General features: G+C 39.5%; 1 protein-coding gene across 1 annotated transcript in view; it reads left to right on the forward strand.

Annotated features, from left to right (window-relative positions):
* CD109 (CD109 molecule) overlaps positions 1-22365 on the forward strand; it is a 148985-nt gene that overhangs the window by 6866 nt on the left and 119754 nt on the right. The window lies entirely within an intron of this gene.

Here is a 22365-nt window from a genome sequence, read left to right on the forward strand (position 1 = left end):
TTCCCTCCCACAAAGGAGAATGTTACTCCATTATCAGAAGCTGTTAATTATTGTTCTTAGAGCAGATGCTTCCTGTAATGTTAGGACGTAAGGATCAAGACATTTCTCCTCCATGTGCTCACATCCTCTACTTTATCTGCCTTCTCCGCTTGTGACTGTATGTAAATAAATGGGAACTTGTAAATGAGAGCAATTTGGATGATCACCTTTCCCCCTATCTCATAGGATCACAAAGTAATAAATATATTTTAGCTCTGATTGCTCCATTACTTTCTCATAAAGGCATCCAAGAAAAGTTTGGTTTTAATAAAGATTTATTTTCTACTAGAGTTGGGTAGGGAGGAGCCCTGCTTCTGAGTGGTTTGTTTCCAACTATTCTGCCCATCTTAGAAATCACTGGGGCAGAATATATTTCTAACTTAATTTGTGTCAGAAGTAATAACAACTGAAGGATTCAAGTTGCAGAATATATTTCAGTAATGGTAGGAAAGTATGGTTTACGCTTAGAGAAGAGATCATTTATTCATTTAACATGTATGGGGGAATTTTTATGTACATTTCTATTCTTGAGGCAAGGAGCCCTGGCAGTGCAGTGGATAAGTGGCTGCTAAGCAAAGGGTTAACCATTCAAACCCACCGATTGCTCCACGGGAGAATGAAGTGTTGCCTGCTCCTATAAAGGCAGTAGTGTCAGAAACCTGACGGGGACAGTTTTATTCTGTTAACTCTACAGAGTTACTAATAAGTCCATGAGAGCCAAAATATGACTTTGAATATATCCCACCATCTCCAGAACAGATTTCATGCATTACCGCTAATGACTGAAGACCAGAAGAGTTTAGGATGACATCAAGAACATATGAGAAGAAAGCAAGAGGTCATTAGAAAGGTAGGAAAGAAAGAAAAGACAAAAAAGGACATCAGAAGAAACTTTTAAACTTGCTCTTGAAAATAAATGACTAGAAGAAATGAGGAAGTAAAAGAACTGAACAGAAAATTTCAAAGGCAGCTCGAGAAGGCAAAGTATTATAATGAAATGTGCAAAGACCCAGAGTTAGAAAGCCAAAAGGGAAGAACAAAAGCAGCATTTCTCAAACTGATAGAACTAAAGAACTGAAGAAAAAGCGAAGCCTCGACTTGAAATACTATGGGCAAAATGAAGTCATGGTGTGGCTCCATTTTGTAGGATAAGCACTGGATTGCTAACCACAAGGTTGGTGGTTCAACTTCACCAGTTACTCCTTAGAAACTCTTTACTGGGTTGCTATGAGATAGAACTGACTCAATGGCACACAACAACAACAACAATTGGCAAAATAGTGAATAATACAGAAAGCATCAAAAGAACATGGAAGGAATACAGAGTCACTTTGCAAAAAGAAATGGTCAGTGTTCAGCCATTTCAAGAGGTCACATATGATCCAGGACCAATGGTACTGAAGGAAGAAGTCCAAACTGCACTGATACATTGGTGAAAAGCAGGGTTCCAGGAATTGATGGAATACAAATGGAAATCTTTTAACAAACTGATACAACACTGGAGGTCCTCATTAATCTATACCAGGAAATTTGGTAGACAGCTACCTGGATACCTGATTAGAAGAGATCCACTTTTTACCCATTTCAAAGAAACATAACCCAATGGAATGCAGAAATTATTAAATAATATCAATAATATCACATACAAATAAAATTTCAGATGATAATTCAAAAACAATTGCAAGAGTACATTTACAGAGAATTATCAGAAATTCAAGTTGGATTCAGAGGAGGACATGGAACGAGGTATATCATTGCTGAAGTCAGATGGATCTTGGCTGAAAGCAGAGATTACCAGAAAGAAGTTTACTTGTACTTTTTGACTATGCAAAGGCTTTCGACTGTGTGGCTAGCATTGGAAAGAATGGATATTCTTGAATACTTAATTTTGCTCATGAGGAACCTTTATTTAAAGCAAAAGGCAGTCATTCAAATAGAACAAGGGGACGCTGAATGGTTTCAAATCTGGAAGGGTGTGAGTCAGGGTTATATCCTTTCACCATACTTATTCAGTCTGTATGCTGAAGCAAATAATCAAAGAAGCTAGATTATATGAAAAAGAACATGCCATCAGGATTGGAGGAAGACTCATTAACAACCTGAGGTACACAGATGATACAATCTTGCTTGTTGAAAGTGAAGAGGACTTTAAATACTGATGAAGATCAAAGACTATGGCCTTCTGTAAGGATTTCACCTCGATGTAAAGAAAACAAAAGTCCTTACAACAGTACCAATAAATAACATTAAGATAAACATAAAAAAGACTGAAGTTGTCAAAGACTTTATTTTGCTTGGACCCACAATCAATATTCAGGGAAGCAACAGTCAAGAAATCAAATGATAAATTACATTAGGCAAATCTGCTGCACGGGACCTCTTGAAAGTGTTAAAAAATAAAGATAACAGTTTGAGGGCTAAAGAATGCCTGACTCAAGCAAACGACATAATTGCATTAGGCAAATCTGCTGCACAAGACCTTTTTAAAATGTTGAAGAGCAAAGATGTCAGTTTGAGGACTAAGGTGCGCCTGACACAAGCCATGGTATTTTCAGTAACCTCATATGCATGCGAAAGCTGGACAGTGAATAAGGAAGACCGTAGAAGAATTGATGCCTTTCAGCATCAAGAATATTGAAAGTGCCATAGGCTGCCAAAAGAACCAATAGATGCGTTTTGGAAGAAGTGCAGCCAGAGTGCTCCTTGGAGGCCAAGATGGCCAAACTTGGTCTCTCATACTTCGGACATATTGACAGGAAGGAGCAGTCGCTGGAGAAGGATATCATATTTGGTAAAGTGGAGGGTCAGAGAAAAAGAGGAAGACCCCCAATGAGATGGATTGGCCAAGTGGCAACATTGATGAACTCAAGCGTGGCAACAGTAGTGAGGTTGGCCCAGGATCTGGCAGTGTTTCGTTCTACTGTGCATATAAGGTTGCTATGGGTCGGTACCAACTCAATGCACCTAACAACAACAACATATGCAGGGAGTCCTGGTATGGCACTGTGGGTTAATGTGTCAGACTGCAAAGTTGTTTGAACTGCAAGGTTGGTGGTTCAAGCTCACCAGCTGCTCCTTGAAAACCCTATACAGGGTCGCTATAGGTTGGAATCTACTTGATGGCACTTAACAACAACAACAACAACAACAACAACAACAACATATGCATGTTAAAGTTGGGCAACAAATAAAGAAGACCATAGGAGAATCGATGCATTTGAATTATGGTGTTGGTGAAGAATATTGAAAGTACCACAGACTGCCAGAAAACCAAACATATCTGTCTTGGAAGAAGTACAGCCAGAGTGTGCCTTAGAACTGAGGCTGGTGAGACTTTGTTTCTCTTACTTTGGGCATACTATCAGGAGGGATCTATTTCTGGAGAAGCACATTGTGCTTGGAAAAGTGGAGGTCAGTGAAAAAGAGGAAGACCCCCAATGACATGGATTGATATGGTGACAGCAACAGTGAGCTCCAACAGTGAATGTAAGGATGGTGCAAGACGGGGCCATGTTTCCTTCTTTGTGGATAGGATCGCTATGAGTTGGAGCCGACTCAATGACACCTAACAACAACAACACAAAGTCACTATGAGTTGTATTTCAACTAAAGAGATCAGCAGTCTTAATTGCATTATAGTTAGTTGGCTTATTCTTTTTGTACATTAATTCCATAATTATTGGAGATCATTTCTGGTTTTTTTTTTAAACTAAACAGTAATCTATTAGGAAAAGTGTTTCTGCTAAATGTTGTGGAGTTCTGTACAGGTGGGTCAATGCCTATCTAGTGATAAAAGTCAGATTAAAAATGGCTTGTCCTTATCACTATCATCACCACCATCGTCATTGCCATCATTTTTATAGTGAATTGTTGTTGTTAAGTGATGTTGAATTGATTCTGATTCATAGCGACCCTGTGTAGGGTTTCCGAGGAGTGGCTGGTGAGCTTGTACCACTGACCTTGCGGTTCAAACCAACCTTGCTGTCCAGCTCATTAACTGCAGCACCACACCAGGAGTCTCTATGGTGACTAGAACTAGGTTTGTAATTCCACCACCCTTTGAAATTGTGGTTGAAAGCATAACATGCACCAATTCAACAATTTCTGCATGTACAGTTCAGTTCCATTGGACATATTTTTCAAGTTCTGCAACCAATCTTGCCCTCTTCTTTCCAAATTGTTCCACCCTTTCTAGTTGTTGCTGTTATCAATTTGATCCCATATCAATGATTCTTCAGAAAAGTATTATATTTAAGGCAAACATTCTTCACTAGATAACTTAACCTGTTGTTTGGTTTAAAGTCTTCTGGAGATCTATTTGATTTAAGGTTTACGCTTATCTCAGGACATAGGTTCATAATCTTCAAAGAGTTAGTTGTCGTTGTTGTTATGTGCCGTCAAGTTGACTCTGACTCATAGTGGCCCTGTACAGGGTTTCCAAGGAGCAGCTGATGAGCTTGAACCACCAACCTTGCAGTTCAAACAACTTTGCAGTCTGATTCATTAGCCCACAGCATCACACCAGGACTCCAAAGAGTTAGTTAAGTGAACATAATTGAGAAAACAGTGAAATGTTTGAAAATAGGCATTTGAAATCAAGTCAGATTGTACTGCTGGATGGAGACTGAATCTGGCCCTTTACCTCCTCTGACTCCTTGTGGTGTTTCCCTGGAGTTCCTTGTCAAATCAATAAAAAATAAACGTGGATTTACAAATCATAAGTGAGAACTAGCCTTTCCTCTGTTAAAGACACGTGGAATAGTAATTTTTTTTTTTTTTTTTTATGTTCTTGAAGCCCTGGTGGATCAATGGGTTAAATATTGGGCTGCTAAGTGAAACATTAATGGTTTGTCCCCAGGAGGAAACTGAGAGTCTGCAACTGCAAATATTTACAGTTTCAGATATTTATCCTATGGAGCAGTTCTGCTCTGTCCTAGAGGGTTGCTGGGAGTTGGAATCGACTTGACAGTAGCGGGTTTTGGTTTTTGGTCTGAAACTATAATTTCTGCCTTTCCTTCTCTTTTCTGTCTCTGATTTAATATTTTTGTATATAAGTTTTCAGTATTTTTCTGAGCAAGAATTACTTAAAATAATAGGAATATACTCTTTATTTCCATTAATGAGTTCATTGTCACTGTTTTTGCATAAACCTGATTTATGATAAACACAGAATGTCAACTAAAAAATTCGGGTACTTTATTTGGGTATCTTCTAGTGAGCTCCTGCTGGTTTGGGGGTACAGTTTATGGGGCCAAGTCCACTTCTATCTTTCCAGTGAGGTTTGGGGTAAATTATACTTTGAGTGGTTTGATTTAATAGTTTGATATTTTTGCTATGCGTTTTTTGGATAGCTAATGGGTGTTTGGAGTCCTGGTGTGGCACTGAAGGCTAAGCACTGGATTGATAATCTCAAGGTCATTGATTCAAACCCATCAGCCACTCTTTAGAAACCCTATACATGGTCACTATGAGTTGGAACTGACTCAATGGTACTTAACAACAGCAACAATGGTTGTTTATCTTTTTTTTTTTGTCTTTCATATCTTTCTCTTTCTCACATGGACTGTTGTTGTTAAGTGCTGCTTAGTCAGTTTTGATTCATAGATGTTCTGTTTAGGGTTTCCATCGAGCAGCTGGTGGGTTTGAACCACTGATCTGTAGATAGCAGTCCAGTGTTTATGCTACAGTGTCATACATAGGGCACTATATTTTCATATTGATTCACTCACTACATGTGGGAATCAGTATTCCTTAAATTTGAAATGTTCACCAAAAAATTAAAAAAAAAACACACACAGCACAATTTAATTCTGTTACGATGGCATACTGGTGGAAACAAAGCTTCTGAAGATAAGTTTCATGACTTGTAGGTCAGCATGAATGAGCCCCGTGGTGTTTATGGAAATAGATTAATTAGTGTAGCATGTGGGCAGATCTCCCTGTGCGGGTTTTCACTGGCAGCTTTGCCACAGAACTCTGTCTGAACCTGTAGTTACCTGAGAATTATTTTTAAAGGCTGTGGGCTCACCATTCACTTATCATCGCTGTTGTGTGTGATTAATAAATAGGTACCTGGTGCTTGCAGATAAAGGAGCATATGTGCGGACTCTTGAATTACTGTCTGGATTATGCACTGGCTCTTCTATGTAGTGGTTGTGTGACTGTGGGTAGTCATCATGATCTCTCCAGGCCTCAGTTTTATCATCTGGAAAGTAGTGGTTCCTGTCTTATACAACTATATGGTTGTTATGAGAATTAAATGAGGCAACATATTCAAAGCACTTGTGAAATAGGAATTGTTTAAGAAAATGGTAGCTGTTGTTATTAGAAAAGAGTAGCCACAATTCATGTCAAAAGCAATTAATTATTAACTTCCTAATGGGATGATCTTTAGTTGGAAACCATAAAAACGTCATTGACTAGGAGAGGGAGTGAATCAAGGAAAGGAAATAGGGAGGGGACTTAGTACATTAAATAATTGATTCTCCTTGTAGTACTGGGCATTTTGAGTACATTATTTAACTTAAGCAGCCTTATGAGATAGGCACTATTATCTTCATTGTATAAATGGATAAAGTGAGGCTAAGAGAGAACAACTTTACTGAATTAACCTAGTCGGTAAATGGTGAAGCCTGATTCTGAATTTAGTTTTGAGGCCAGAGACCATAAGACTTTTAACTACCTATAAGAGATTGAAATCATATTTCCTTTAGCTTCATTTTGGGATATTGATGGAGTGCCGTACCAGTTACCATCCTGTAAAATAATTTCACATTTGTTTGTAATAATTTAGTCTTTGTTGTTGTTGATTGTCACCAAGTCAGTTCCAACTCATAGAAGACCCTGTATAAGTTTCCTAAGGAGCAGCTGGGGAGTTTGAACCACTGACCATGTGGCTTGAACCAATTTTGTGGTCCAGTACAATTTTATCCCACAGCACCACACCATCTAATGAACTCTAATCTGTGTCTAAAGAATTGTAAGATGAAATGCTTGCACTTAATTTATTTTGAGCACCATAGAGTTTTAGAACTGGAAGGGATGTCAGAGGAAAGCCTATTCAATCACCGAGTTTTGTGGTTGAGGAGGCCGGAGACTTGGTATGTAGTGTTTTGTCAAGGATTAAGTAGCTTATTGGAGTCGTGCTGTGGTGCTGCAGGATAAGCACTGGCCTGCTAACCACAAGATCTCTGGTCCAAACCCACCAAACACTCCCCAGAAACCTTATACAGGGTTTCTATGAGTTGGAACTTGATAACAAGTAGTTATTGGGGGCCTTGATAACAAGTAGTTACTGGGGGCAGAGCTGGAAAGGGTGTGGTGATGGTGGTGGTGGTGTGCCGTGGAGTTGGTTCCAATTCATAGCGACCCTGAATAGTGTTTCCGAGGCTCTAAATCTTTACAGGAGCAGAAAGCCTAATTGTTCTCCCGTGGAATGGCTGGTAGTTTCTAATGGCTGACTTTGAGGTTAGCAGCCAGACTCGTAACCACTACGCTACCAGAGCTCCTTTGGAGTCCAATTCTACTTCCCTTATACTCTAGGGGGACTTCACTAGCATATGGAGAACTGTGTGTAAAACCTAGGGTATCTCTGCATAAGTTGATTCATCTGATAGAGAAGAAAATAAGGTTAACTAAGCAGTTTTAAACTGCTTGCTTGCATATTTGTGCAAGTTTCTTATTTCAACTCAAGGTAGATTTACTCTTTATGGACCAATGATTCTGAGTAGGTGTGGGAACCGGGATGGGAGCCTCAGGGACCTTTTAAAAACTTAATTCGATTGCAGTATTTCTCAAAATGTGAATTGTTCTTGTTAAAAATGAAGATCATGGCTCCCCTTAAGATATAGGTTGTTTTGTTGTTGTTCAGTGCCATCGAGTCAGTTCTGTTCTGATTCATAGAGACCCTGTACAGGATTTCCAAGGAGCGGCTGGTGGGTTTGAACTGCTCACCTTGTGGATAACAGTCCAGTGCTTATGCTACAGTGTCACACAAGGACCCTAAGATATGGGTAAGGTACAGGGATTTAAACTTTAATTTAAACAATAATCTCAGGTGAAGCCTATTCACATTAAAATATGAGAATGACTTTAGCATTCTCATAGTTATTCTTGACTGTAGACTTAGGCAAAGCCTGAGGATGAGTAGCATGCCCTTGCAAGCCCAATGATGACTCATGGCAGCTGAGAGAAAGCCCCTCTTGGACTTCCGTATTTGCATTTCAAGCAACCCCCCAAACCTAAGCATTGGTGTTCATTTTAAGCAGTGGAAAAACATGTCTTGGGGTTTGATTATGAATCAGTGACTGGTTGAATTTGAAAGTTAATATACAGATTTTTAAACTCCAAAATAAACATGTGTTGCTCATCTTCTAACACTGAATGAGTCACTCACTGTCTTAGTGACTCACTGTAGGGCTGTGGTCTAAATAGCAATCAGATCCTGTAAGAACTTGGGCTTTGTTACTGTTTAATCTTTATGTACTGTTGCGAAGATTTTATATGGTGAAAATAGTTGTTTCCCCAGTGGCATGTCTCCCCTATTTATTTATGTATTGCTTATTTGCTGTGAAATGTGAATGGGTGAAGGGTGGGGAACAAAAAGGAAGAAGGCATTGTAGGAGGTTCTGGAGTCCTGGAAAGCTACCATATAATACTAAAATTTCAGAAGACTAGAGACATTTTCATTTCTTCTTTATATCAAAAGATCATTGTAGTTTATACTGATCCTGTACTGGGTACTGTTACCTTTTATTTCAAAACTGCACAAATATCCATTCATAAGTATACCACCACTGCCGACTTATTTGGCATGTGATGGGAACTGTTACTTCAAATACCAGGGCAATCAAGAAGGGAAGGGTGTGCCCGAGGAAAGGGCTGATGGCTGGGAGGGTCATCATGAGAATGAGACAGAGGGTATGTGTTTAGTTTCTGAAAAGATGCATCAGTCTTCTTTGGACATAAGTTTTGGGAAACATCCAGGTGGAGTTGCCCAACTAGTTTTGAAGTTGTAGCTTGGAAGAGAGTTGAAGGCAAGGTTTGCATTAAGACAGGCAATAATGGAAATTCTGGGAATTGATGAAATATACAAGAGAAAAAGACACACAGAGGAAATATACAAGAGAAAACAACAGAGAGAGAAAGAGAGAGAGAGAACACTTATGGAAAAAAGATTGATGACAGATGCTTGAAAGGAGAAAAATAAAGGGACAGACAATGACCAGACAGAGACAGGAATGGAATCAAGATGGTGATATATCTCAGAACTTGAGTGAAGAGTTTCAAGAAGGAAGGTTTTCATAGTGTCAAGTATCCCGGGAAATCAGAGAAGATGAGGATAGAAAAAAGACCATTGGAGACCCTCAAAAGAATGGTTTTAAGTTGAGGGTTGGTAGCAAAACCCAAGTTTTATAAAGGAATAAATGGGTGTTAAGAAGCGTAATCAGAAACTGTGGCTCATTCTTTCTGGAAGTTTGATGGTTGGCAGGAGGGAGGTGGGATGGTCTCTTTAAGGCTCTAGTAGAGAGGTAAAATGGCTGATTCTCATGGATGAGAAGTGCACTTGCACAGGTGAGTGGATTATTCTTAGAAAAACCTGTACTTTTTATTTTAATGCAAGTGGGGATAGAAGAGAATAGGCAAGGAAATATTTTGAGGTATAAAATTGAGATGAAGGGTAAAATTGAAATACAGTTTTAGGAAAACTCTGTTATGTAGATAACTATAATTATTAAAAACCCCAAATCCAAACCCATTGATGTCAAGTCAATTCCAACTCATAGCATCCCTACAGAGCAGAGTAGAGTTGCCCCATGGGGCTGCCTGTGAAGCAGACTACTGCATATTTCTCCCATGGAGCAGATGGTAGGTTCAAAACAACTACCTTTCACTTAGCAGTCAAATGCTTAATCACTGTACCATCACAGTCATCACCTACTTCTGAAATGAACAGTTCTGTCCATTACACCATTGGAAGTAGGTGTAAATGTTACAATAGTGGCAGATTGGAAAGAGAAACAGGATTAGACATATTGTCTAATGGTGCCTAAAACGGAATCATTTCTAGATTACAATGAAAGATCTGGTACTTGTATTGGTATCTGAGATACATTGCTGTTGTTGTTGTTAGGTGCCATCGAGTCAGTACTGACTCATAGTGACCCTATGCACAACAGAATGAAACACTGCCCAGTCCTGGGCTAACCTTACAATTGTTGCCATGCTTGAGCCCATTGATGCTGCTGCTTTGCCAATCTATCTCTCTGGGGTTTGTCCTCTTTTTCTTTGACCCTGTACCCTACCAAAAATGATATCCCTCTGCAGTGACTGATCCCTCCTGACAATATGTCTGATATATGAGAGACGAAGTCTGGCCATCCTGGCCTCCAAGGAGCACTCTGGCTGTACTTCTTCCAACACAGATCTGTTTGTTCTTTTGAAAGACCATGGTGCTTTGAATATTCTCTTCCAACACCATAGCTCAAGTGCATCAATTCTTTTATGATCGTCCTTATTCACTGTCCAACTTTTGCATGCATTTGAGCTATTGAAAATACCGTGGCTTGGGTCAGGCACACCTTAGTCCTCAATCGGACATCTTTGCTCTTCAACACTTTGCTCACAACACTTGTGCAGCGGATTTGCTAATGCAATATGCTGTTTGATTTCTTGGCTGCTGCTTCCATGAGTGTTGATGGTTGATCAAAGCAAAATGAAGTCTTTGACAACTTTAATATTTTTTCCATTTATCTTGACATTATTTATTGGTCCAGTGGTGAGGATTTTTGTTCTTTTAAAAAAATTATCTACCTTTCTAAGGTAGATAATACATGGAAAAAGAAGAAGAAGAAGGGATTTTTATGAAATGCATCACTTGAAGCTTGAGAGGATGGGGTGGTGGTGGTGGTTATGTGCCGTGGAGTTTGTTCTGACTCACTGTGACCCTGTATAGGGCTTCAGAGGCTGTATATCTTTATGGGAGCAGAAACTTTCATCTTTTTCCCATGGAGCATCTGGTAGTTTCAAACTGCTGACCTTGTGGTTAGCAGCCTGACTCATAATCCATAGAGTTGTTTTTTGACTGTTAAAATGTAAAAGTTGTCAGTTTGAGTAAGATGTAAAATTGAAACTCACCGTGTCTTGGTTCTAGGCTAAGCTGACCATCATACCAAAGATGCAATGCTAAAACTTCAGGAGAGAGGAGATTATATTGGATATTGGTCTTGCTCTATTTCCTCTACTTTTCACTTCCTTCTGGAAGATTCCATGACTTGATAGTCTTCCCTTGCAGGGATCAGGGTTAAAGGGGCCAAAAAGGATTTGGTGGAGGAAATAGGAGTAAGTAAGTAGTGGGCAGGTCTTTGTTGTTTTTAGGTGCTGTCTAGTTGGTCCCAACTCATAGTGATCCTATACAAAACAGAATGAAACACTGCCCAGTTCCTGCACCATTCTCGCAATCGTTACTTCTGAGCTCTTTGCTGCCACCACTGTGTCTTTAGTTTTGAAAAAATGATTGATGTTATTAAATTTGAAAATCAGAGTGGTAAAGAACTTGGAAATTAATGCAGAGGGAAGTTTAAGAGCAATGGTACTTGCCTTTTGCATAGGGCAGTATTAGGAATGAACATTTATGAAATGTAGCTGACAGAAATATTTAGTATTGTAAACTTCAATGTCACTGAAATATGTATTAAATCTCATCAGAAATATAGTAAGACAGTGTGCTTATTGCTTAGAGCAATTCAAGTATTTATTAGGTATGGAAATTATGTATAGCATGGCACAGAGTGCTAGCTAGGTATTAGAAATATTTGATGACCACATGAAGTTCTTGCAGCTGAGTTCTTCACAGGGAAGGAAAGAAAGTTTCATTTCTTGTGCCACATTGAGTTGATGCTTGCTTTACTTCTTGGAGTGCTGTGGTGATGGTTCAAGGTCAAATCTGGATTTCCTGTGTCTGACATGTTGTTGTCAGGTGCCATCGAGTCGGAACCCCATGCACAGCAGAACGAAACAATGTCTGATTCTGGGCCAACCTCACCACTGCTGCCACACTTGAGTCCATCAATGATGCCACCTGGCCAATTCATCTCGTTGGTGGTCTTCGTCTTTTTCTCTGACCCTCCACGCTGGAGAAGGAAGCATGACATCCTTCTCCAGCGACTGTTCCCTCCGGACAATATGTCCAAAGTATGAGAGACGAAGCTTAGCCATCTTGGCCTCCAAGGAGCACTCTGGCTGCACTTCTTCCAAAACAGATCTATTGGTTCTTCTGGCAGTCCATGGCACTTTTAGTATTCTCCTCCAACATCACAACTCAAAGGCATCAATTCTTCTACGATCTTCCTTATTCACTGTCCAGCTTTTACATCCATATGAGGTTATTGAAAATACCATGGCTTGGGTCAGGCGCACCTTAGTCCTCAAGCTGACATCTCTGCTCTTCAATACTTTAAAAAAGTTCCTGTGCAGCAGATTTGCGCAATGCAATACGTTGTTTGATCTCTTGACTGCTGCTTCTGCGAGTGTTGATAGTTGATCCAAGAAGAATGAAGTCCTTGAGACAAGGGAAAATGTAGTGTGGCATGAAGCCGCAAATGATCCTTTTGAGAAGAGGAAAAGTCACTTCCAGGATCTGACGTTGCTACCTAGAGGACTTTCCGAGGGGCTGGAAGTAATAGCATAGATAAGGGATCAAGTATGAAAGACTGGGTGTATTTGAATACTAACATGAGAGTGGAGTAAGTTATGGAGGAGAGACAGGAAAGTAAGATGAAGTTTTGTTTGGAATGTTATTTTGGAAAGAGCAACTAATTCTGCCCTGTAGTCTTTAGGAGGCACAGTGGGTAAGAATGAGGGCACTGGAGCCACTTGGGAATTGAACCATGGTGTTATTACCTCTTATAGCCTGTTGACCTTGGGCAAGTCACTTCATCTCATCCAGTTACATTTTTCTCATTTGTATAGTAAAGATAATAATAGGACCTACCTTACAATATTGTGAAGATTGAATGAGATAATGCTTTAGAAATGTATGGTCCAATATGGTAGCCACTGTAGGACTGCTGAACACAAGGTTGGCATTCATCAGCCTCCCCAAGGGAGAAAGATAAGACTTTCTGCTCCAATAAAGATTTACAGCCTTGGAAATCCTATCTAGGGTTGCTATGCATCAGAATCAACTTGACGACATACAATAACAACAACAATGTATACATGCTGCTGTTGTTAGGTGCTGTGACTCACAGAGACCCTGTATAACTTAAGTATGTTACTTATATAATACACTTAATGGCACTTCACAACAGCATCAACATTTTGGTATTTGCCAATATCAGTTCTAGTGTCTCCCTCACAAAAGTACCCAAACAAAAACCTCTGGGGGCATGAGTCCAGGATCCTTTGATGAAGACTGTTTGATTTTCACTCCAGTGAACTGTCAACTTTTACTCCTCATCCTTTGAGGAAGCCTTCCTAAAAAGATCACAAACACACAGAGATCAGCCATCTTTTTCTGTAAAGAGCATGGTAAGTCAATATTGCAGGCTTTGCCAGCTTGTGGTTTCTATTGCAACTACTCTGCCTTAGTAGAGTGAAAGCAGTCATAGACAGTCCATAAACCAATAAGCGTGGCTGTGTACCAACAGAATTTAGTTATGGAGGCTAAAATTTGAAGTTCATGTAATTTCCATGTGCCATGAAATACTCATTTTCTAATTCCCCCTCCCCCAACCATTAAAAAAATGTAAAACAATTCCAAGATCCTAGACTATACAAAAATATTCAGAAGTGATATGGCCCATGGGCTATAGTTTGACCTCTGACATAATAAATGTTGTTGTTGTTAAGTGCTGTAGAGTTGGGTTCCGACACATAGCGACCCTGTATAGGGTTTCTGAGGAGCAGCCGGTGAACTTGAACCACAGGCCTCCCAGTTCAAGTGGACTTTGCAGTCTAGAGCATTAGCCAACAGCGCCACATCAGGATTCTGACATAATAAATGGTCAGTACATTTAACACCAAGAGCCTTGCTTGACCCCTGGTTTTTTGTTTGTATTTAACATAGCATTTAGGTTTTCACTGTACTAGTTTATTTATTCTACATCTAGTATGTTTTTGGTTGGCCTATTTTAGTCTCATTGTTTATGGGACTCATATTTATTGAGAAATATGGAAGTAAGGGAGGTGGGAGAGAAGAAATAAAAGGAGTATGTAAGGGACCACAGGAGATATTTCTGTTTGTTTTGTTTTGCCTGAAATACCTGTGTTTTCTGCACAGACTGAATTCACCAATTTAGTTCCTTAGGTTTAAAGTGACATTAAACTATAAAACAGAAACACTGTATTTTGAGTTGTTGTCTTCCATGGATTTGTGCTAGAAAATCCCACTTCTCACTTTGTCTATCTGTACAAAGAAAAGGTTGTCACAATAATGACAGCATATTTTAATGAAATGGCAAAGAAGTCAAGCTAAAAAGAATGATAAACAGATATGTATCCCTTAGCATCTGTCCAGGCAACATCTGACTGCATACACTGCATGAAAGTTGTGATCCCATAATTTTTTTTTTTTAAAGGGAAAATGCTCTCCTTTTGTTTATTATTTCTCCCTAATGGTTTCAAGTAGTAAAAAGATGAAGGTTTCTGTTCCTGCAAAGATTTACAGCCTTGCAAACTCTGTACAGGGTCGCTATGGGTCGGAATCGACTCAACAGCACATAAAAACACAACAACAATGAATTGGAACTGACGTGCCGGCACACAGCTACCACCAAAACACACCAATGATTTCAAAGACCCCAAACCCTCAGAGTGAATGAGCACTGGGGCTCAGAGCTCATCCCAGTCCCCAAGGGACCTCCTCCTGCCTTTAGTCACCTGCCCAGCAGCTGTGTACCCTTTGACTCCTAGTGCAGGGCAGCCACTTTCAGTGCCCAGCCTCAGTACCCACCAACTGGGCCTGGGGAGCTTGGGGGCTCCCAGCTCAGGGTAGTGACTGCACATGATCTGTAAGCAGCCATATTGGCTATGCTCCTGGCACCCAACATCTGCTCCCTACCTGGTCTCTGAGACCACTCTTCATGCTTCATGTATATCCCCAATCCCATCCCTGTGTCCAGACATTCAAAAAGTGTGCCAGTTCCTGATCTGGCTGCCAGAGCAGCCCCCACCGGCTCAGCTGAACACCAAGCAAACCTGTCCTCTTGTGTCCAGTGAATACAGCTCTTGGGCTTTGTCTAGCAGGATCCCATAAGGTTTTCATATAGTAAACTTTATGGGATTTAACAATGGATTGTATGGGTATTGCTTATATATAATATGTTCACACAAGGTCCAAATCGCTGGATTGCAAAGTTGGTTTGAACCGCAAGGTCGGCAATTCAGGCTCACCAGCAGCTCCTTGGAAACCCTATACAGGGTCGCTATTGGTCGGAACCAACTCGACGGCCCTTAACAACAACAACAATCATGTATGTAAGTTTACTACTGCATATTACTGAAGAGTAGAGAACTGTCAAAAACAACCAAACAGCGAATTCTAAGTTGGATTTATATATAGTGGAAAATCCATTTTTTTAAATAGCAACTTTCTAGACCTAGTTGGATTTCCAATTACATACTACTCTGTCCTGTTAACAGTTCTCCACAAGCTTATTTGGTGAATACAGATGTTGGAAGAGGTGGCATATGGTATTACAGAGTGTGTTTAAAAAGTTAAGGAAAGGTTAGTTTTTGTGTATGCTTATTACACAATTTAAAAATAGCTTTGACTCTATTTGTAAATCAAACGGCCAGTCCTCAGGTCTGTGCCAAATGTGAAGTTTTAAAACAAGGTTTGGTTTGAGTTGCCGAGGCAATGTTGGGAGGGAGAAAGCATCTGAAAGATTTCTAAGATGAACGTTCTCTGTTTACACACAAAATGATGGAGTTTTACGAAATTATCTACAAAAATGTTAAGAAGACCTTTACCTAACAGTGTATCTTAGTGATTTCTGAGAACACCAGGCAGTGTTTTTGGGGTGGTGACTATTCGTATGAATGAGTGAAGCCTCGCCAGAAGGGAAAAAAAATGTTCACAGCAATTTATGAATATTATCTGTTTAATCCTGAACCTAGCTACAGCAGAGAAAGACTTTACTATACCTCATCTACACTTTCCTCCCTCCCTCCCCATCTCAATTTTGTATTTTGGTGATGTAAATGTTTACCAAAATGTTAGGACTTTCAAATAAACTTAATAATTGCCTAGGACATTGCAAGCTGTATTTGTAAAGTTAGAGAGAACACCTAAGGACACATGAGACCAGGGACTAGGCCTTAAATGGAATCTATACACATTCTCCAAGTCATGCCCTCAATCCAGTAAGAATTAGGGATGGGTGGGGCATCCTTGCCGCTACTCTGTGTTTTTTGGGTGGAGTTTTTATGTCTGGCTGTGCGTCAATCCTGGGTCTGTGAACAAGTATTGCCATGTGTCTGAGTGATATGACCTAACTTTTCCAACTTCTCCAATAAAAAACAACAACCAACCTCTTCAAGATTCTATTTGATTAAAAGCTACAGTAAGAAAACATTCTACTACGAAATGAGCTTTTCTGCTTCTTCAGTTCAGGGTAACTTGTTTGAATTGCCAAAATGCTTGGCCAGCAATTAATGAACCTACAAGATTTATTTGGATTGTAAACTCCTGATTGTTTTTTACTTTCCCCCTGTGTGGTGACACTTAGATAAAAATAAACTACCGTCCCCTGCTGCCCCCCCCCCCCACCACACACACACAGTCTCTGTAAATTTGCCCTGAGTGAGAGGTATACTGTGTGTCAGTCAGCAAGAGAAAGGAAGCACTTGTTTCCTCTAGTCACTAAACTGACAAAATAGCCTGCTCTGATTTTTTCTAAAGTAATGAAAACCAAGTGACTCAATAATTGAGGTTGTGTTTTGTTGGGGCCCAGCTCACTGTAGTTGATAATTTTCTATTTTATTTCAGTGTGGTCCATTTTGGTGGGTACTGTGTTGTATAGCCCAGGTCTCCCTGCAGAAATGACTTATTTCTCCAGCGGCTGGTGGTGCTGCTGCAGACTGCCCTCAGCGTGAACCGTCTTCCCCTCCCCTTGGGAGACTGCATCAGCTGCAGAGTGTCAACCTTGGCCTCTTCACACAGAAGCCATAGGTTCACACAACTGCATCCCTTCAAGGGATGTTTGATTGACACTGGGTGTAAAGTCTAGTCCCCACCTCAGTCTGCTTTCTAGGGAACTTAACCTGTGACAGATGTGGTTATTAAACTTACTTTTGAAGATCTTGGAATTAATTTCAAACACTTTAGAACTATGTGAGGTAAAGAACTGACATAAGATTTAGGACGTTTCTAATTTTTATATCCTTCTCAAGGTATAAATACTGGAACAATAGAAATTCTTTTTAAATCAGAACTGCTACTGCATGGCAGTCTGATTTTGTAAAAATTCACGCCTTTGAATCCTATGGGGGAGTTCTACTCTGTCCTGTAGAGCCACTGTGAGTCAGAATTTGACTCGATAGTAGCAGGTACTACAGTTGTTGTTGTTATGTGCCGTGGGGTCGGTTCCGACTCATAGCGACCCTGTATAGGGTTTCTGAGGCTGTAAATCTTTATGGGAGCAGAAAGCCTCATCTTTTTCCTGTGGAACAGCTGGTATTTTCGAACTGCTGACCTTGCGGTTCACAGCCCGATTCTTAACCACTACGCTACCAGAGCTTCTGCAGTACTTATAGTATAATTATAAGGTTTGGGAGAAACATTATGGAAGAAGAATCCATAGGTTCTAGAGACTGAACCTTGAGAAGATCAAGAAATCCATGATTGAGATTATGAACCTTTGTGACTGAGGAGATGGTGATACCAACACACACAAAGAGGCTGTCCAGACTGTGGAACTTGGCAATAATCAAATGCATGTACAATGAAAGAACAAATGTTCAAATATTATTATTGTATTGAGAGGTATTTCATAAATGTGTGTCAAAGTTTGATAATGAATAAGGAAGACCATAGAAGGATTGATGCATTTGAGTTACGGTGTGGCAGAAGAATATTGAAAGTGCCATAGATTTCCAGAACAACCAAATCTGTGTTGGAAGAAGCATAGCCAGAATGCTCCTTAGAAGTCAGGATGGTGATACTTCGTCTCTTATACTTTGGAAGGTCACTGAAAAAGAGGAAGACTTTCAACAAGATGGATTGGTACAGTGGCAACAGGATTGGGCTCAAGAGTAACAGTTATGAGAATGGGTCAGGACTGGGCTTCTGTTGTGCACAGGATTGCTACGAATTGGAACAAACTCGACAGCACTTACCAAAAACAATATAGTGGTTTGGATCTCAGACCTGAGCTTGCTTGCATTAAAACCTTGGCTTTACTACTTCTTTTCTGTATGATCCTGGGCAAATAACTTAACCTTTCTGTGACTCATTGAGCTCATTTATAAAATAAAGATAACAGTATTTCCTAACATTGCCATAAGTATTAAATGAGTTTATATATATTTCTGCATCTCTTTTAGAATATTCAGTAGCTTACCTTATAATTTTATTTACAAAATTAAGAAAACTATTACAGTCAAATTTGTTGGTCATTTTATTGCTTCTAAGCAAAAATGTGAAGTCCTGGGGTGGTTCAAGCTCACAAGCTGCTCCTTGGAAACCCTATACAGGATTGCTATGGATTGGAATCAACTTGAAGGCACTTAACAACAATAAGCAAGAATGTGGGGATCCTGGTGTGGTGCTGTAGGATAAGTACTAGACTGATAGCAGCAAGGTTAGCAGTTCAAATTCACCATTCACTCCTCAGAAACCCTGTACAGGATCAGTATGAGTTGGAACTGACTCCATGACACTTAACAACAACAACAGGCAAACATGTAACTCTTCCATTTTCATGGCTAGTGCTGTGTTTAATAGAAATATAATGCAAACACATGCATAGTTTAAAAGTTTCTAGTAGCCACATAAAAAAGTTGATTTGAATAATTATTTTATTTAATCTAATACATTCTAAATATTGTAATTTCAAAATGTAAATACTGTAAAAAGTATTACTGAGATATTTTATGTTCTCTTTTGTAAATATGAAGTCTTAGAAGTCTGGGGTATATTTTATAATTTTAGCACATCTCAATTTGAGTTAGTAGCATATTAATTGTTATTGTTGTTAAGTGCCCTCAAGTCGGTTCTGACCTATAGCAACCCTGGATAGGGTTTCTGAGGAGTGGCTGGTGAGCTTGAACTGCTGACCTTGCGGTTTAAGTCGATTTTGCAGTCCAACACAGTAACCCACAGTTCTACATCAGGACTCCACATATATTTAGATATTATTGTGTAGGGCAACTATAAAGTTTTTCTGGTTAAACGTTTTCATTTCAAATGTTTTCAAATGTTACCTGTTGTTGTGAAATAAGCCACCCCAAAATTTGATAGCATACAACAATGGTTTATTATTTCTCATACTTCTTACTCACCCAGCTTTTTCAGACTAATTTTATAATCCATTGATGACTATTGTCTGAACCAATCACAACCATGATGGTTGTGAAATTTTCTATTGCTATAATTCTGTCTCTTTCTATTAGTCAGTATTCTATTGTAAATGGTAACTTTTTCTTCTCCCCATATGCTCATTTAATTATTACAGCAGCAAGAATTCACAGAATCTTGTTTTATTCAGTAGGTTAGATTCCATTATTGCCATTTTTATTTTAATGTTCAAATTGTCTGACTATAATATATTTAATAGAGCAAATACTTTCTCCATGTATGCTGAGTTACCTGTAAGATCAGAGAAAATTTTGCTATACAGGAATATCATACATTGAGATATTACCAAGGTATAATTAAAGAACTTCAAAGCAGAATCTTACTAGATATTAAACCCATCAATGATAATTTCCTAGCTAAACCCAACAAACAAAAACTGATTCAGGATAAATGCTAAATCAGGATGCACAGGTATAATCTAGGATGAGCCTAGTGAATGCTTGTCCTGTCTAAAGACTTCGTCACCTGGCTCAACTTCCTTTCTTATTACCTGCTCCCTCTCCCTGCCTGTGGTCTTTCTTGTCGCATTGGACTCTGCAAGCTTTCCAAATTTGATAGACTCGCTTTGACCTCCCTCCACTCCTTTGCATTTGCTGCTCCCCTGCCTGGACACTCTTCTCCTCTTTCCTCAGTTGAGTAATTCCTTCATACCTTACAAGCTTAGCTGCTGGCATAATTTTCCCTGGATACTTTCCCCTGATCCAGATTTCAGGTTAGTCTGGGCTGGGTGTCCTTCCTATATGCTTCCTGTCTTACTTCATTTGTAACCTTCCATACTGAACTATAATTATATATTCAATTGTAGTTATTTATTACCCCCCTTTAAAGCACCTTTTTGCCGTCCCCTGCTGCCCCTCCCTCCCTCAAAAAAAAAAAAACAAAAACAAAAACAAAAAAAACAACCCACCAAAAAACCCCAAAAACCCAAACCCCAAAATCTTTTGCCCTTTAGTCAATTCCAACTCATAGCCTCTCTATAAGACAGAGTGGCTGTTAATCTTTATGGAAGCCAATTGTTACATCTTTTTCCTGAAGAGAGGCTAGTAGGTTTGAACTGACAACCTTTTGGGTAGACTCAAGTGCTTAACTACGGCTCTACCAGGACCACCATACTCAAACCAAACCCATTACCCTAGGGTTGATGCTATCTTATAGCGACCCTATAGAACAGAGTAGAACTGCCCCACAAGGTTTCCAAGGCTGTAAATATTTATGGGAGGATACTCTGCCACATCTTTTTCCTTCAGAGTGACTGGTGGGTTCGAACCATGAATCCTTTGGTTAGCATTTGAGTTTGCTTAGCCACGGTGCCTCCAGGGCTCCTACCAGATTTCCAGTGCCCTGTTATTTAAGAGCCCTGCTCTTTCCTTTGTATGGTGACAAACAAATGCTGTTGACTCAGAATTGACTTATGACAATCCATTGTGTTAGAATAGAACTTTGTTCCTTTGGGTTTTCAATAAGTAATATTTCAGAAGTAGATGGTCAAGACTTTCTTTGAGGCTCCTCTGGGTGGGCTTGAACCTGACGCCTTTTGGTTAGAGATTAAGTCTGTTAACCATTGCACAAGGTGACATTTATTGGATAAATTTATCTGTGCTATGTGTTTAGTGATAGTGAATTCTTATCTGCTCCTTGAAACAGCATTGCACTAAAGCTGACTCAGGCAGTGGTCTTCAAAGTGGGTGCGCACACATCTGGGAATGTGCGAGATCAGTTACAAGGGTGTTGGTAGGAAATGTACTAACGTTTTGAAATTTACTTTTATATCTACTATTTTTATTAAGCAAAACTAAGAAATTAACTTTTCTGCATGGAGTTGTAGGATAAACAGTGGACTACTAAATGCAACGTCAACGGTTCAAACCCACCAGCTGCTCCTTGGAAACCCTACACAAGTTTCCAAGTTGCTATGAGTGAGGACCAACTCAACAACGACAACAACAACAACAAAATTTAATAGTTGAGTTGGGAAATGGACATGTATCTAATACGACAAATTTAATTTGACATTGGTAATGTGTATTGATGAGGTGTGCCATTATAAAAATACGAAGACTACTGCTCTAGAGGTGTACTGAAATCCCCAAAGAATAATCCTTCATGTTTTCTGGCACCATAATGATTAACATATAATAAGGGCTTTTTATATGCCAGGTATGGTTCTCTACACTGTATAGGTATTTGCACTCTTACTCCTCACAACTACGAGATTGGTGAGAATATTAGTATCCTTATTGTAAGGATGAGAGAAATGAGCCTGAAGAATCAGGTCACGTATTCAAGAACAGAGCTGCTACATGGCCGAGTCAGTATAGAACTAATTAATGGTCTGGTTTCAGTGACCACTCCTTTAACCCCTGCTCTGAACTGTACCATTCTCCGGTGTCTCTTTGCTCCCATACGAGAGACTTATATGGACTCCAAGAGGAGAGAGACCATGCCTTGTTCATTGTCATACCCTTAATATACTTAACAAACAAAACAAAACAAAAAACTTTGACTTCTGTTGTTGTTATTGAGAATGTACATACACCAAACGAACAATTTCTCCATGTACAATTTAATGACATAGATTGCATTCTTCACTTTGTGCATTCTCACTCTGTCCTTTGCTGAATGGTTCCTCCCCCACCAATAAATTCACTGCCCCTAAATTTCCCATCTAGGCCCTCAAGTTGCTGTTGTCATTTTGATCCCATGTAGACAGTTCTTAAAACAGCAGAATGCTGGAGCTTAGCTAAGCT

The sequence above is a fragment of the Chrysochloris asiatica genome, unplaced genomic scaffold, assembly GCF_000296735.1.
Source record: "Chrysochloris asiatica unplaced genomic scaffold, ChrAsi1.0 scaffold00019, whole genome shotgun sequence".
Taxonomy (NCBI): domain Eukaryota; kingdom Metazoa; phylum Chordata; class Mammalia; order Afrosoricida; family Chrysochloridae; genus Chrysochloris; species Chrysochloris asiatica.